This window comes from Ascaphus truei, chromosome 3 (assembly GCF_040206685.1).
Source record: "Ascaphus truei isolate aAscTru1 chromosome 3, aAscTru1.hap1, whole genome shotgun sequence".
Taxonomy (NCBI): Eukaryota; Metazoa; Chordata; class Amphibia; order Anura; family Ascaphidae; genus Ascaphus; species Ascaphus truei.
In genome coordinates this window covers 31,607,973-31,614,281 of record NC_134485.1, presented here as the reverse complement: position 1 = coordinate 31,614,281, position 6,309 = coordinate 31,607,973, and positions in this window count along the sequence as shown.

Here is a 6,309-nt window from a genome sequence, read left to right as displayed (position 1 = left end):
ATCTGACTTTCTAAAATGTAAAGTATTTGCTGAACCCGTATAAAGGGTTTTTGATAATTTATTGCAAATTAGACCATGTTATGATCATGGTTTCCCGAATGGTCCCTGCTTGAAATATTTATTGTTGCCAAATCCATTAATGCCCCTCTCCTGGTTGGTTCTTTTTTTTAATTTGGGTCGTGTAATTGTTGTTTAGAACCCCCTAAAAACTTGTTTCTTTTTGTTGTAATGCTAATCTCATTGCTCCAGTCTGTGTCTGGATAACTAAAATCACCCATTCTGCAAACATGACCTAGTTTTCCTGCCTTCTCCATTTACAAAAGTATTTTGAAGTCGCATACTGAGGCACACCAGGACAGAGCACAGACACGCAGTGAGCAGTCTTTGAGCCATCAAACTTGGCACAGGAGACCAGGACACTTAACACCAGGAACGTTTACATCAGACAGAGCAAGAAGTAAAATAAATCAAGTTCATTTGACCAAGGTCGACAGGCACAACACTCTACACACAGTTTGGGACAAACACACCCAAAACAAGAAATACGGGGGAATTCAAACTTAACCAGGTGCTGCTTCAATAGTTTACCTGGGCAAATTCCACTCACCATCCGCTTTGGGTACCGCAGTAGTCCAGAGATGCTAATTCAGCTATAACACATTCAAATAGACCACTCACTTCCACTACAAGCCTTGGACGACACCTACTCCGCTATGACCAGAATAGTCTCTGGAGCTGAACTTGGCAGCTTTTTACATAGGTTCTCCACTTCCATAGGAAATCATGGAAGATGGGGTGCCAACCAATCAACGCATGGATTCTGAGTGCGGGCCAATCACCAGTGAGGGATCGCCTGTGATGGACCAATCCGGGCTGTGGGCAGTGACTATGACTCTAGGACAGCCCAGAGGTGGGCTTTAAGAGTGGGAAATTTGAACTGACCAATGGGATTAATCATGCATACAGGGCTCATACCCAGAAACGGTTCCTTACAGCCAGCACGATAGGTCTCACAGAGATCGGCGCCTCAGAGTTTTGGTTGAAGAATGGCTCAGCGCTTAGCGGCATTGTTCCTCAGACTTGAGTAGGCACCCTTCCCAACTCCTAACACTGTCTGATACACTTCACCTCCCACATTTGGATAGCAGGGACTCGTCTCTTTGTGTGCAGGCTGGCTGAGTTAATTGCCAGCCCTGCACACAAAGAGGACAGAAAATACACTCATCCTAATCAAAACAGTCGAATACATATAGCAAACCACATTTTCAAGGGGGATACAGGGTTAACCCCTAAGTATCTATTTAGACAGGTAGGGGCAATGGCTGGGCTTAACCTTTATTATAATAGCTGCATTGCTCCTAATGTCACAAACCTTATTCTACCATGCACACTCAAGCAAGTTTTACAGATCTCTTATGTGGAAATGGGCCAGAAGTTATAATAAGACCTTTAAACTTGTGTCATAAATCTCTCATGTTGCATCAATTGATTATTATAATATGCTTTAAATCATAATACATCATATTATTGATTCAAGATACTTGCTTATTGTGATCCTCGAGTGCTGGGACCCCACATACTGTACATGTTATGATCACGTTTTCTCAAATGTTCCGACTGAAATATTTGTTATTACAGAATCCAGTATTGTCCCTCTCCTAGTTGATTCCTCGATAATTTGGGTCATGCAATTGTCTTTTGTCACCCCCCAAAAAACCTGTTTCCCTTAGTTGTAATGATAGTCTCATTGTCCCAGTCTATGTCTAAGTAATTCAAATCGCCCATTATGCAAACATGTCTTAGTTTTGCGGCCTTCTCTATTTGCAAACGTATTTTGGCTTCCTCAATCTGATATGTGGTGGTTTATAGTAGTGTTTTTCAAACCTCTCCTTGGGAACCAAGGAAACACTAGATTTGGAGAATAACCAATGCACTTGCATCCAGGTGACTGCATATTAATAGAATATTAGGTGGCTGCCTCGGAAACCTGGTCTGGTCGTAGGGACACTTATTTACAGCATACAGCAACACTGGTTTATAGCATATCCCTACAAATATTTTATTTGTACTTTTACCTCCACTGCTAATGTCTATCCAGTCTCTACACTTTCATAATTCACTTCATAAACATCTTCCCTTATAATAGGTTCTAAATCTGGTTTACCATTTAAACATCCTCCACCTGCTCTTCTATTTGCTCGATCCCTCTGAAAAAATGCACAACCCTCTGAATGAACTACCCAGTCATGAGTTTCATCCCACCATGTCTCTGTAATGCATATATCACACTGCTCCCTTCTGGCTATTAATTCAAGCTCCCCCATTTTATCAGTTACTGTAGGCTTCTTGCATTTACGTTTTTTACCAGTCTATGCTATTGTTATCTTATCTGCTCCTGCCTTTCTACTCCAATGGATGTAGTCTTTATATTACTATTACAATCTGTATTTAATATAGGTGCCTCCTTGCTTGCCAAACTCCCACTTCCTTCAATTGACCCATAGCTATTTCATAATTCCTATCTACTGTCCAGTCTAGGGGTGCACAAACTCTGTAAGGGAGCGACATTTTGCAAGAGGGGCGCCACGCTTACAGACGCTCGGCGCTCTTTCCCACAACATTTAAATTGATTGCCGGGGGAGAGCGCGGGGCCTCTGTAATTGCCGCTTACCTGCTCTCTGGCTTCTTCTGACGCGTCGCCATGGCAACGCAACATTACATGAAACTGTGACAGCGCAACGTCATAGAGAGAGATTCCAGAGGGAAGGGGAGGCGCAAGCAGGGGGGAGAGCAGGCAGGGGGAAGAGATACTTACAAAGTTTGCGCACCCTTGGTCTAGTCCAGAACCCCTTGCTTGTCCCTCTTGCTCCCTCCTAGTTGAAAATTTGCATTACTAAAAGGTAGCAAAATACTGTACATACTTGACATATACCGGGCACCATCTCTGGTCAAGAGTCGGATCATTCACAGGCTAAACACTAACAAAACAAAAAAGCAACTACCAAAGTACTGGGAGTCCTCCCAAACTCTTGTTCCACTGGTAGACCTCCTAGTTGCACCCTTGTGTGGCAATGATTTTATTTGCTTGTTTATACTGTATGCCAAGCTCTATTTTCCTCCACAACTGATCAGCAGCTTGTCCAAATTAGGCAGAAACTTGCTGTCCCTCTATGAACTTGAGATTAAAATCAATGCTATGATAATATAGTGCATGTGACCCGATCACATTTCACAGAGCCCTGACACCATACAAACTCAGGAGTGGAGCAAAGACGACTCGTATGGCGCTCCACACCGAAGACACTTCAAATCCTAACCTTGGTACTACACCTTGCTGCTCACAGAGAAACGCATTTGCAAGACCATGAAGGTACTGTAGCTAGAAACAATAAAGCAATTGAGATAGTTTTCAAACACAGCTGACAGATACCCAGTAAAAACACACAAAACCTTAAGTCTCTCACTTTTTAATACCAAACTGTTATATACTGTACATATAATACACATCAGGTTTTTGGAGAAGGCATTCCTCTCTGTTAATGCTTACCATATACAGTAGCACACAGTATACCTTTATTGCGCTTATCCCAGTTTTGTATTATTACCTACAAGCAAACATTTGTATGCTACTACTATAGAAAATGTGTGTACATGGTTAAAGTACAGTCCTTATATTTAGTAGTCTTTAAAATCACCAATACTTGTGCACTGTTTAAGTACACTTAACACCTTAAAGAAGCATTCCTGCTGAAATGTTTTTTTGTTTTAATATATGCAGCATTTGAGCACCTTTAACAAAAAACGATTACGTATAAAGGCCGCCGATCAACCCATTCTCATGTGATATCGGCCAATATCCTACTTCCTGGGTTCACCTAATGGCCGCCTTTAATCAATCCTTCAGTCAGTGGAACGCAACAGCTAAAATATAACATTACAGTATATATTACCATGGGTAACTGTCTATTGTTGCAGCGTTCAACTCAACCCTTTCCCGTTTGGGTTAATTTGCTGCCAAAAATCTTGCACTGCAGCACTGAAAAACAGCCTGCTATAGCAACCACAGCATGCTCAGTACATTAAAACTCATGAAAAATGACAAATGGAGTCGACTTCAAAAAAAATATCTACTACTACACAACTGTTTAAAAAAACAAAACCAAAAAAAAACATGATTTTGAATGTATTGGTGTTATAAATATATTTACGGTTTGCCATAAAAATAGATAACTGATGCTGATCATATTTCCATTATTTAAAGCCGTAATGTTCAGCAACCCTGAAAATGAACATGTTGCAGTATGAAGATTAAGGAACCTCAAATAGGACAGACCCCCCACCCAAAACTATTGTTGGAACACTGACCAGTTACAGCAGCTCACGCCCGTCACTGGAAAATCTCCTCACAATAGTGATGTTCAATATGAAAACACTGCAGACGAATTCTAAGCATTATTCAGTTTGACATATACAAAAATGCTCAACTCTGCTGCAAAGATATTCCCCCCTTTAGCTCTGCAGGAATATCATTGCAATACATTGTTGATAGCTTCATCCAGCAGTAAAATAGGTGTTCGATATCATAACGTGTTGAGTTGTAATTAAAGATCAATAAAAAGCCAAATGGTAACAATTGATTTTTTTGTCCCCAACACTAGATGCTCAATAATATATACAGAAAGAGCTGAAGTACACAAAAGTATACACTGTATAAATAAAAAACAACTATATTTCAGTAGAATAGAAGACCAAAGATAAGTTGTACCAATAGACAGATTTTTATTAAAAATGTTTTTAATGCAAGACCAAATCCTTAGGAACAGCTCTGAAAGAGACCAAAAATTCCCATATGTAATTCAAATATAGTTCTTTGTTACATTCTTTGAGCCTCTCTGTGCATGAGAAATGCTTTAACACCAACAGGAATGCTCTCCTTTTCACTTTTTAGGACACTATTAAACTGAACAGGTCTAATTTGAAAGAGAACTGCAGAGCTTTTGTCAAAACCTCCTACGCAATTCAGCCCCAGTAAATAATAGTTTTAGATATGTGTCTCATAGGCAGTTATAAAGAACTTACAGCATAACATCATGACAAGCGGGGCATTAAAATGTCAATACTAACTTTCCAATCACTTTTAGAAATGAAAATGGAATCTGATTTGGCAAAAATAAATGTATTTTACACCAAGGAAAACATTTTTTTTTTATATCGTAGCTGTGCTAAAGCAATTAAAATAAATGTTGCAAAACATTTATACTGAAGATTTATAAGTTAAAAAATGAATCATAATTAGTTAGGCTTTATGATGTATAAAATAGCCAAAACCAACAGTGAATACAGCTGAAGATGGTGAGGTCATTTCTTGTGTGAGGCTCATAAGCATGGCCACCTGTAGAGATAAAAACAGTCCAAGGAATGAGTTTTCCAGCCATGGATGGAGTGCGAGATTCCCCAAATGTGCACATGCCAGTTCTATTTCCACTGATTTTTAAGTATGACAATATTTATAATCCATTGTACGTTTATTTCTGTAAAACCAGTGGTGCTCAACTTGTCCTCAAGATCCCCCAACAGGTCAGGTTTAAGGATATCCCTGCTTCAGCACAGGTGGCTCAATCAGCGGCGTCAGTCTTCAACTGAGCCACCTGTGCAGAAGCCTTAAAACCTGACCTGTTGGGGAGGGGGGTTCTTGAGGACGGGAGTAGAGCACCCCTGTGGTAAACCACTGCCAGCGTCATTGCCAACCTTGTAAGAAACATCAGAGGAAGATCCTCTTCCACGTATAGTGTATATAGACATTGATGCACACTAAAGATATGCGAATGGCTTCAAAAGTGTCCGGGCACATTTTTTTGTGAAGTCTTGGTATATTTTGCAGCTTCCCCGTTTTTGCTGAAGTTCATATTGGTGTCATTTTGGTTCATATACGGGCCACATTCGATTGCATATGGACTTTTAACGCGTGGAAAACTTTGTCAAGCTTCGCTGAAGATTCGTGAAAATTGTTTAGATAATAAAGGGCGGTTTTCACCTAGTCCGCAATCACTAACCACATATTTGAATCTTTTAAAAAAAAAAAAAAAGGAGATCTTGATCTTCCTCCAATGTGATGAAACCGTTAATAATAAAGTCCTGCATGCGACTAAAATTATATCATTTAATCCTATTTAAAAATAAGAGTTTTTTTTATTTTATCCTTCATGGGAGCCAGAAATAAGATGCATCATTCTTTGCCCAGTGGTGGCTTCTCTACAGAGACGTTTACGCAGGGGAAGGCAACTCCAGTCCTCAAGGGCCACCAACAGG